The following is a 12,189-nucleotide window of genomic DNA, read 5'->3' on the forward strand; positions in this document are numbered from 1 at the left end:
CACCTATGGGCCCCACCAAGTTTCACCTTGCCAATCAATGGCAAGAACCTACATAACAAAGGGTCAGCCAAAACACCACACTAGGACTTATCATAGTCAGGCCTTAGGACAGGCAGGTTTCCTGGTTCCAGATATGTGGCAGAAACTCAACAATGACACAGTACCCCTGCAGTGGGCATGTCCTTTCCCAGAGAGGTATGTTATAAAAGCCCTCAAATGGATATCGGACACTCTGGTATAAATAGACCCTGATGGAGGAGCGAATGATCTAGACCACTTCCACCCTTTGGCTCCTCTTCATGTTGCCCTGAACCCTGAACCTCACAGCAGGTCTGGAGTGTCTGGATCCCCAGACTGCCTCAGGGCCTGAGTACTGATAGAGAAGGCCAGAGAAGTGTGGGGTCACTGGACCAGGACTTGGCCACCCCTGAGAGGGCCACTCCTGGCTTCCTCACTACTGTTTAGGAAGGGCCGGGAGTTTGGAAATTCCATGGTATCCTGGAACGGAGTCCCTTGGGATTCTCTGATTCTTGAAGACAAGTCAGCTTCTGGGAAGGACTCCTTAGGGCTGTTTATGCAGCACCCAAGGGTAGGCCTAAAGATCTCTAAAATTCTACCTCAAAGGGTAAGAGGACAACCTTTTTTAGGAGGAGAAAGAAATAATGAGTGTTAAATTCCTGGGATGGGTCTTAGCCATTGTGATCTGTGGAACAGAACAAAAAGTAAATAAACAACACCTCACTTAGATCCCCTGAGTAGCTAAGAGTACGTGTAGAGTGGGGGAGCAGGGGACAAGGAATAGGGAGGATAGAGAATATGCTTTCTTTTTCAAAGGACTGACTTCCTTCTTCATTCCAAAGTAATTCCATCTAAGCTCCCACCAGCCATGGAGTGGAAGCCTGTTGTGCTGGAGTAGTTAGGCAGTGTCTGAATTTATCTTTTAAAAATGGTCTTGGATGGCTGTGCCATCTTGTGCAAGATTTGTAAACCTCAGACTTGTGCAAAACAACCAGAGAAGTTGAGAAGCTGCCTTCTGCGGGCAGGGCTTCCCCTGCCTAGTTTGTGCTTTGGGTAATCCCATGATCTCTCTTCATCCCTGGCAACTACTTTGTATAACCTTGTGAAGGTGTGCTCAACCTCAGCAGTTTTATGGTAGTTTGTAAATGCACTAGCGCCCATTGCTCTCCTCAGTAGTTAAGAGTATATTTCGAATACCTCCAAATGGCAAGGAATCTGAAAGCTGACTTCCTGAGTACTTTTGATAGTAAGCTCTTAAAACTTTTCTTTATTTCTAACTCTCAAAATGAATGCGGATACAGTAACCCCCCTTGGGCAAGTTACCGTCAGTGGCTGGCAGGTGAGGAGGGATATAAGCAGAAAGCAGTTTAATGATAAGGATCTGTGATTTGGCACTGGGTATAGTGGGTATTTTGGGGCAGTTCTACTCTGTCCTATAGGCTTGCTAGGAGTCAGAATCGACTTGACGGCAACGGGTTTGGTTTAGTTTTATAGCGGGTATAGTGGGCAGGAATGATGTAGTTGGCATAAAGGTAGGAAATATTAGTTCACCCTCTGGGGATAGGTTACTCCAAATAGATGACCACAAATAAGGAAATAAAGATGTCCAGGTCAAATCCTTTCCAGAATACACAAGCTCCCTACCATGGTCATTGCTCAGGACCGAGATGTAGGTGCTAATATAGCTGCAGGTAGATGTTATTTGCCCACTCCAGCCCCAGAGGTCACGTGCTTATTGTTTCACGTAAGCCAAATTTTTTTCTTGCCTTAAGTCAACACATCCCCCAAACATACACTATAAAAGTAGAATTTATAAATAAATATTTTGAACCAAGAAGAGGATGAAAATAAGTTGTAAACATGTAACCGAAACTTAAAAAACACATCGTTTAAATTACAGAATCAAACAAGGTTACATTGAATCATTTAAAATGAAAGAAAACATTTTTCGTTAGCTCTTAAATGTAGGGGGGAAAATATCACTGTAGCATGCTCACCTTAAACCAGGGATTGGATAGTGTGTTTCTTGTACAAAGGAAAATCTGTGAGGGGTATGGAAAACTGTTTGGAAATCTCAACTGAACAAGGGAGCAAAGAGAGACTGGAAGATTGCATAGTTGTGAAACAGTGGCTTCTCATCAAGGTGAACAAGTGCATCATCTGCTAAAATATCATTTGATTTTTTTTTTCCTGTTCATTTCTGTTTGCGGTTTTTCTCTGTCCGCCAAACATTTCATACATTAAAACATACATACAATACACACACACATGCTAGCATGAAACACCTGAATTAATACAGCCATACTTTTAAACAACCCCTCACCACTTGTTCTGCATAAAGTCTGTATTCATCAATATGCTTTTGCTACATTCTAACACCATTTCTTGTCAAAACTCATCTCTTGGATTATTTCTTTGTTTAGCAACTAAGCAACAAGGGGAGAGAGCGGGAACATAGAGGAAAGCACTAGAAATGGTTCTGTTCTCTTATTGAATGTCTATGGAAATGTCTCACATTTGGGTTAGGGGGTCACAACTTTTTTAAGAGATGGGAAAATACAACTGCCTCTTTTTTTTAGCTTTCTTGAGGTAAACGTTATTTGTTAATACCCTAGGGCAGCAGAGGACATGTTTTATAGTGCTGTTGAGAAATCTTAGGATAAGGAAAAAACAACATGTAACATCAATGCTCAGAACATTAAAAAGTACGTCTATGTTTTAATTATTTCCCTTTCCTCTTATTCAGCCAATTCTTTCTAATAACATATAGGACAGAATTGAAATATGAATAATTTCCTGTAACACATTGAGCATCCCTCATCCAATTTCCACTGTAAACCTCTCTTGCTCACATACTAAAAGTTGTGAACCAACTGAAAATTAAAGATGAATATATTTTACATTTTTCATTCTTTCTATCTGCCTCAAGTATATATATATGTGTGTGTATATATATATGTATATATACATATATAATAGTTAACATTACTATAGGAAATAGCAATATACAGAATCTCTGTATCTTATCTTTATTTTCTATTCTTTCTCTCTTTTTGGATAAACAAGTGGCTGTAACAATCTATAGTAAGGCTTCACAGAAAGAATTCTGTATGTTTTGTTTTTCTCTAAGAACCAAAGTACATAAAATGAGGTTTGATTCTAGCACCGTATACAGTGTTAGTGATGGTGTTCCCTTGGGAGAAATTAGCACTACCCAACACCCTAGGTGAATCTCTATCAGTTACATGATACTCAAAAGTATTGCCAGACGGGAGAATAAAACATGGTGGAGATGGAGGAGCAAGAGGGGACTAAAACAAAACCTCGAGATTAAAGTCTTAGCAACATACAAACGAAATCATAAAAAGCAAGTCAAGTTGCTGTCTCCAAGTTAGTAATGATTTAGTGATTCAGCGCCACCAATTAATTATTTTAAGTGACCCTTCCCCTGAGGTAAAGAAATATTATGATACCATTTTAGATGGGGAAACAGAGTCTGAGAGACTTCTGCAGGTCACCAAGGGAACTGAGTTAGGAGAAAAATCTCTAGCCTCTTACTCCAAAACTGTCCCTTGCCACTCTTGATTGGTACATTGAGATTTTGGAAAAGCAGCTTATTGGCCACTGATTGGGAAGCAAAACAAACAAATATTAAAAAAAAAAAAAAAATCAGCACCAAAGGAAGTTCAAAAGAAGCTGCACTTTGCTCCCTTATCAAACATTCCGTGTGATGGAAACAGCAACTTTCACAAGAAGAAGCAAACTTGTCACAGGAGAGTAACCCATCTCATCTGTTGGTGTCCCTCCCGAAAGTCAATACTCTCAAGACAGCTATTAGTTCCAATAGAGTAGCATACATTTTTGCAGAGGAATGATCAACTCCCACCAAAGCTGCATCAGAACCTCAATTATATAATTATATAACTATAGTGATATATCTATTTCTATTTATATATGTATACATTAAAGTCTTTTACTTCACTGGCACATAATACCAAGGAAAAATACTGGCATTGCTGCTTGCTGCAAGTGGCTGCCTTGACTAGAGTTACACAAGAGAGAAGCACCACGAGAAAAGGCACCACAAGGTTTTGAGAAGTTAAATGGTTTGTTGTCACCGCCCTGACCTCGCTGTAGTGAAGGAACATAAAAGTCTTTCATTTTCAGTAAGGACTCTGGAGCACTTGTTTCAAAGATCCCAGTCAATGTACATATGCCCATTTCAACTCAACAGGGACAGAGGGAAGACCCTGAAGTTGTTCTTTTTAATGCAATTTTTTTTGACTAATAGAAAAGGAAAGGCATTTCCTTCCTTCCTTCTTTTCTTTCTCTCTCCTTTCCTTCCTTCTTTCTTTTTTTAATGAGCGTCTCAGACACTGGAATTCAAACCTGCCTTAAAAAGTGAGAATAAGAACAACAATCTTATGTTAAGAAAAGTCCTACATGGAAAGCTGTCTTTCTAACATAATTACTTGGTTGCAATGTGCTAAAATAAAGAAAATGAAGGAAAATACACCCATAGGCACTGTTTGCCACTAATAGCACCGGGTCTAGATTAATGAGGATGGATAGATGTCCAAGTCCATTCTTGTAGCTGAAAACTATGAATGTTGGTTTAGGATAGACATTACTCCATCTACGTAATCTGGCCAAGAAAAGTGGAAGCTGTTGGCCATCCGGAGCACCAAGAATTGCATGTGCCACTGACTAATCAGAAAAGCAGAAGAGAGAGCTAGAGGACTGCAGAATAGATTTTCAATGGCATTTTAATTTGTATTCGTGTACTTGCCGGGCTTGAAATAGCTCTTCTTGTTTCTCATTCCAAGCATTCACTTGGGAATGGAAAGACTGTATTTGTTGCAGGAATAGCTGTATGTGGGGTAGGGTGGGGTGCGGGTAGCAAAGGTTTCTCATCAGCTATTTTCCTTCCCTCCTTCCTGGTCTGGGCTGGAAGGAGAGAAGTCAACTGTCTGTGCTAGTGTGACCTGCAGGTCTTCCAGGGCTGCCTGTCTCACTGTCTAAGACAGTGGTGACAGGAAAGGACTGTGATAAGCATCAAAATGGCACACTGCAGGGATCCTTCTTCTGGAGACCAGACAATGCTTCTACTGAAGACAGAAGGCTGGTCATGGAGAGAATCTTACGTAGCAGTCTCTATGGAATACTTGGAGTCTTTGTGGTACAGTGATTAAAAGTGTGGCTGCTAACCAAAATATCAGCAGTTCAAATCCATCAGCCGCTCCTTGGAAACCCTATGGGGCAGTTCTACTCTGTCCTATAGGGTTGTTATCAGTAGGAATCGACTTAATGGCAACGGGTTTGGTTTTTGGTTTGGTGGTATACTTACTTAAATGAAATTATTGCTTTTCCTTTTGGTTCCTCAAGCAGGTGGTTTTAAATTGGTTTTCAAATGCTAATGCTTGTTTATACTGAAAATAGTATATTTCAGTATGGGGAAATAAATCATCCCTACAACCTTCCAACAATCTGAATTATTTATCCAAACCTACTTTGGGGACATGAACAGCAGGGACAAACAAAAAACTTCCACCAGAAGAGTCCTTAGTTTGCAAGTGACCTCCTCAAGCAGCTTCATGGAACACAGAAAAGCCTCCAGGATACACTGTCTGCCTCCCTCCTTCTTCCTTGGGGTCTTCTCCTATGCTATTTTCCACCCAACCCATCTCCTGCTTCACACCTCAACCACGGACCTGGGTGTTTGGGAGTCTCTGTCTGCCCATAGTTTTAGGAGAATGGTCTCTGCCTATTCATTCCTTCCAGGAGTTCCTAGAACTTCCTTCTGGACAGGAAATATATTTGCTGGCCTCCAAGACTCTGCCTCTCCATTGATCTAAGTTTGTGGGTGTTCCTGACCACATTTCAGCAAACCACAGTGGGAGGGTTCTAAATGATAAAGTGCAGTTTTGAGCTGTTACAAGAGGGAGGATTGGCTCCCAACCTTCCTCTCCTCCTCTTGCTGCTGCCCTGATTGCCTTTGGGCCATTCCTTTGCTTGCTCCTATTGGCGCCTGAGGCCAGGGAAGATGGCAGAGAGGAAGGAAAATCCAAATCTGTCATTATCATTGCTTCCTAAATGCGATAAATTGGAAGGTTGAATCACCGGCAACCAAGAGCTATGGATTGTGGCATTGAACAAGGGCAATATTAAAGGGCTTAGCTCAGACACTGCCTCCTCCAACAAAGTCCTCCTTTATTTTCAGAATCAAGAGTTCCCTCCTCTGGACTCCTGCAACATTTTCTTTGTGCTTCTATGTATTTATCACATTCTGCCTTGTATAAGAGTTCTTCAAGTATTTATAACAGCGACCAGAATGTTTTGGAGCTGAAAGGAAAATTTTGGAAATGAAGAAATTGATGACTAGAGAGGCTAAATAACTTGCCCAAGGCCATGTTGTGTTGGGGCCAGAGCTCAGAATTACTTACTTCCTACTGGAAGTCTTTTCACTATATCGTATGACAGGTTGAGGTTTCATTCTTAGCCTTTATACCTTCTGAACTTTCATTCAATACTTTTTCCTCCCCTATTGGGTGGTAAGTTATCAATGGGCAAGGACTATGTTCTGCAATATACTCAATTAAATTAAATTATGTTTTAAGAATATGCTTCTTTTTCCACTCAAAGGAGTGAGTTAATTATGTAGCATATGCCATCAGCCAAAGGCATAAAGTCTCTCCTTAGCTTGTAATCCATGTTGTATATAAGCAGTATTGGTGCAGCTCAGGTGTGGTAAAGCCACCTTCTTTGGCTAAGCCACTTCCACACAGACCTGCTCCAGACAGACGGGGCTAGAATTGGTTAATTTATTTTCTTAGGATGAAAATTTGGCAAACAGCAGATGGCCAGGAACTCACATGTTTGGGAGACTAAGCTGAAGGGTTTAATCCTTATTTTTAACACCAGCAAATTTAAGAGTAAAGAAAAAAATTCTTAAGTTAGATGGTGAGCTCTAAAACATGGTCTGAGTTTTGGAAGAAATATTCTACTCACTCAGCTCAGTATGTAGGATAAGAACTGGTGATGAAGGTCAAATATGCAAAGGAAAAGGGAAGAAATGGATCCTAGCTTTGGACACAGGGTGAGTTTCTTGTGGGTGTATGAAGCTTCCACAGCACACTTCCTGTCTCATTGATATTGGCAGAGGGACTATGAAGCACACTTCAGTTTGGCGTTGCTATATTCTATAACTTTACTTTTATAGATGCATGATTGATAGCTTGTTTAGTGTGGCAGGGTGGGGGATATTCGGAATCTCAAAATTAATGGTGATTATGAATCTATTTCCTTTAAATAAACATATATATATATAAACCAGTTTCTCAGATATAGCCAATGCTCAGAGTGGATAGCAGCAGCGAGAATATTTTGTTAGCCCTTTAAGAAAACTTACGAATTTTATGCACTCAAGGCTTTGAATTACCTGAGAATTTCAAATGGTTTTACTCTAAATCATAAAAGTCAGTTAGCAGTATCATCAGCTTTATTGGGCTAAAATTCAAAGAAAGACTGGTAGAAACATATCCAAGAAAAATGAAACAAATAAAAGAAAATGTCCTAAAAAATAACCATTGTTAGTAGAAGAAATTGGGTTACAGCTCTCTGATCCCCACAATCCGCCTCCTTCCACCAGCTGGACAGGTTGGGAGAGTCTTTGACTGTGGGAGCAAATGAGAAGGCCCTGGAGAGTGAAGTCATGTGGCCAAAGCTATGACTGGGTGGCCCATTTTTGGCAGATACAGAGCTAGAAAATGCTTAAAGATCTGCCCATCTGCAGGGAGAAAAATGTTATTTGCTTTGAACAGCAAACCACAGTGACAACCCCACAGACACCAAAAGATTAGAGTAAAACTGCAGGGGATTTCATTTCTCCTCCCTTCTTTTTTCTCCTTCTTCTCTTCCTTCCTTTCTTTTTTCCTTCCTCCCTCCCTCCCTTCTTCCTTTCTTCTTGCCTTTTTGCCTATATATTTTTTTTCTGTAACAAATCTGTAATTTTTTTTTTAAGTAAAAGAAAAAAGCTGCATGGAAAGGCAAGACTGTACCCCTAAAATTGTAGTTTTATCTTCCCACGTCCTACCTCCACATTTCTTTTCTCATACCTCAAAGAGCCACTTTTCTGTAACACCAATAGAAAAGTAAGTTTCTCTAAAACAATCTTGTTACAAAAGGGTCCATGAAGGGAAAAGATAATGGAAATGTTATAAGCTTGGGATTGGGGCTGAGGAAAGGGGGACATAAAACTACTTCCAAGGCCTGGGAGTTGGAATCTATTTAGATGTAACAGGGAATGAATAGAGTCCATTTGCTGCCCCCATGACTCTGGAGCTACCCAGGGGCAACTAGGAATGAGGGGAGGGAGGAGAGATGATGGAAGGAGATGTCAGGAATGCTCCTAGGGCAGCAGTCTGCACCAGCTAGCCACATGCCACATCACTGAGTGCCAGGAGATAGGGACTGTGCATGTGGGTCCGAGATTAGAGAAGAGGACCTCAGAAGCTGCTCCTTTGGATCCAGGCTTGAAAAGATTTCTACGGGCTTTGGACAGACCCTATGATTCTCTCTTGCCTAACACAATGCCTGTCAGGTGGTGGGTGGCAATCTTAGCAGGCACTTGCCTAGCTCCAAAACATACTGAAAATATGGATTGCATCACTGCAGATGTCTTCCCTCGCTCTTCCAGTCAAAGGGGGAACCACAAAATTGGATTCTCCTCAAGAAAGAGGGCTGGGGCTCAAACACTGTGCTGCATTAGCACTTTTCCCCTTCAGGTAGCCAAAAATGTTACTTTCCCTTCTGTGGAAGGACTTTTCCAGGATAATAAAAAACATGTCACTTTAGGACATGTACTTTCTGACACCAGAGCCTTGGGTCATTTAAATGACTTTTTCAAGCCTCATGCATCTGCATTTCTTCTGAGGTCCATTGAGTAGACTCCAAACTTGTCACTGTCATCTCAGTGGAGAGATATGTGGCACTGGCTGTAAAATGTTTTTTGTCCTACTAAGCGATTGCTCTCAAATGTCTTCCATCTATTAGAGTTCCCAGTGTGATGTTATATTTAGACAGGGAGCCACTTTCCAGAGCCTTCATGTGGCTTCACTGGGCCAGCCTCAGCCTCATCTACAGGGACTGATAGTGTAGGGGAACCAGACAGATGAGGTTTGGTTTTCACTGGCCGAAGACCCTTGTCAAAGAATGTCTCACACTGGTTGGATTCAAAGCAGTGACCTCCAACCTTAATTCTCCATAGTATGCTCCCCTCTTTTTACCTACTCTGTGGACTGCCATGCTCAAAGGGTCAGCTCTATTTTGTATGATTTGAGTTCCAGAAAATAGAGAGTTGTTTAGAAAAGTGCTTCCTGGAGTTTCCTTTTTGTTCTGAGAATACTGGTAGCAAATGGAGAGACTCAAATTCCAGCACAACCCTGCTATTGACTTTCTGTCACGGATTCAGGAAACCAAGGCATATACCAGCCCAGGTGTTTCTTCATAAGCTGTGCCTGGGAGAAATGAAAAACCCGTCTAGGCTAGGTCTATTTCAAGTCTGGCAAGAGCCCTAAACATCAGAATATTCTGTTTCATCAACTTTTTAAGCCTTTTAAGAAAAGAAACATATATATATGCACATACATACGTACATATACACACACATATATAAACATATATATGTTGTTTATGTATAGAGATGTGATCAATAAGCTTAAAATGCAGTTATATTGTCATTACTTCAACCAGGCTCCTCAGTTTCACACAATTGGTGATAATCTCAGAATCTCAGATCGCCTCTTAGCTTACGTGGTTTTCATTGTGTTCTCTCTCTTTCTCTCTCTGTTATTTCATAGTCAATATAATTTCAAACAAACAAAATGAAGCAATCAATAATGAGTAGGTGCTACTAGGATTAATGGTAAACAGTGAGGCCGGAGGACATCCTAAAGTGCTGTTGAGCAATCATATTGCGGGGTGGGGGTGGGGGATTGCTATTTTGATTAGCTAATGTCCTAGATAGCCCAGGTACTGTGACAACCTTGCATTTTCACAAGTTATCAGTGAGTGTTCCCAACTGTTTAAGTAACACAATCTCCCCTCTCTCCTGGCCGCTATCTTCATAAAGTCTCCACCAGGACCCAGGGCCACACCTTTTTTAAAGGCACACGGATTTAAATGAAGGAAGAAATGTAGCCAGACTTTGACTTCAGGCAGGCTGGATAGTGTAGGTGCTGGTGCTGGGGCCCATAGCTCAGAAGGGAAGGCAAATGAGCAGTTCCTCTGGGGTTGTTAATGTATTTGGTGGAAGCATGCAGCAATACTGTTTTCAAGGCAAGTGAAAAGGCTAAAGGGGTTGAGTTTGGACAAACAACCCTGACCCGAAGCAATGTGCATATAAGGTCTGGCCTTAGGTAAGGATGGCCTTTTGGAATCCCCACAGAGGGTTTGGGAGCCACTCATGAATGGGGCTGGAAGCAGGCTGGAGAAGGGTAGAGAAATGGCTGAGAAGTACAGAGTGACCTGGGGCCAGTCAGCACCAAAGCCAAAGCTCCTCCTCCCTTGGGTCCTGGATTGAAAGAAAAATGATACAAAACTTCACTGACTACCTTGGATTCCTAAGGAAACTCACCATGAGCCTCCCAAGTCTGGGGTCCAAGAGAGAAGAGACCATTATGGACCTCTGAGTCCCATGTTTCTTCTCAGCAATGAAATAGCAATTTTTCAAATCAAATAACCTGCCCTTTCTCCTTATCCCTTCTTCCCTCTGAAAGGAAAAGAAAGTAATTCTTTTCTTTCCTTAAAGACTGGCATCATATAATAATTCTCAAGTGGTTTCACTCTGGTTCTAAAACACAGAGGAAGCCCCCATTGAGTTTTGAGGATGTTCTTTCTGTGGCATGAAGATTTCTGAGGATTTGGGGAGACAGCCCTTCTCATACTGAAAGAGCATTTCTAAAGCTAAAATGCTTGGGCAGCGTTTCCAGGAAGCTTCAATTCAGGGCTGGAATTCAACCTTCTTAGTTCAGGAGGTGGTTTGGTTCTTTGTAGAAACCAGTGAGCCTTGGGTATAGCACTCTGCTAGTAATTTGAAACATGCTATATTTTAGAATCCAAACTTCTTGGTTCACTGCGTGTGTTTGAGAAGAGAAGAGTTTTGCACACGGAAAAACAAATGAGGAAATTAAAAAGGCTTTGTTTTTGTTAGGTGGCTAAGAAATTGAAAGTTTTACCCCTTCCCCACCCACCCACCCACCCCCAAAAAGAAAATAGTCACATGGTTTGATTTGATTCTAGTAAAGACCCTTGTCTTTGGAAGCCAGGACTTTACAGCAAACAACAGTGTACCAGACTCTCCAAGGAAACAAACAAACCAAAAAGTATCCAGCTATTCCAGGACAGCATAAACAAATCTTTCTCTGGGTCTGAAGAGAGCATATCAAGACTGCAGCAAAACTAAAGTTGAGCCCAGAAAGAATAACTGAAATAATAGAATCGTATCTGCTGGTCATAGGATGCTCTCACTGATTTTTGCCTTTATTTTCCCTCAAAGGGAATAGAGCAACCAATATTTGTTTCTCAGAAGAGGACACTTGGATGGGAGCTAAAGGATTTGAAGCCCTTCCTTCTGGCACAGATAACTTGGGAAGGAAAGGAGAGTAGACTTTCTGGAGCAGAAAGACAGAGAATACTTTTCTTGACCCACACTGAGATAAATCTGTTATTCTGTCCTTTTGTCATCTTTCTAAATATCCATTAACCAAAAAAGAAGGAAGGAACTATTTTGTGTTCCCTTTCCTCCACAGCATCTAGCAGGGTGTCTTGAACACTGCAGGTACCCAATAAATGCTTAACAGGATTTTAATTAGGAAGCAAACTTGATAGCCATAATGCTTTTATCCTTAAAAAGCTTTAGCAAACATTAATTACTTCATCCTCACAACACCCCTGTGAGGTAGGTAAGAAATAGTCTTCCCATTTTATAGAAAGAGAAATTGGCCCCAAGAGTGACTTAAGTCTGCAGGAGGATAGAGTTCTGGATTTTTTACTTCCAATGACATGATCTGTTCAAGAGAAAATGCCTCTCCTTTCTTTAGATGCTTTCTCTGACCCTTTAGTTAAAAAAAAAAAAAAATAAAATAAGTTATTTTAAAAAAAAAAAAAAAAAAA

This window comes from Trichechus manatus, unplaced genomic scaffold (assembly GCF_000243295.1).
Source record: "Trichechus manatus latirostris isolate Lorelei unplaced genomic scaffold, TriManLat1.0 scaffold00091, whole genome shotgun sequence".
NCBI lineage: Eukaryota > Metazoa > Chordata > Mammalia > Sirenia > Trichechidae > Trichechus > Trichechus manatus.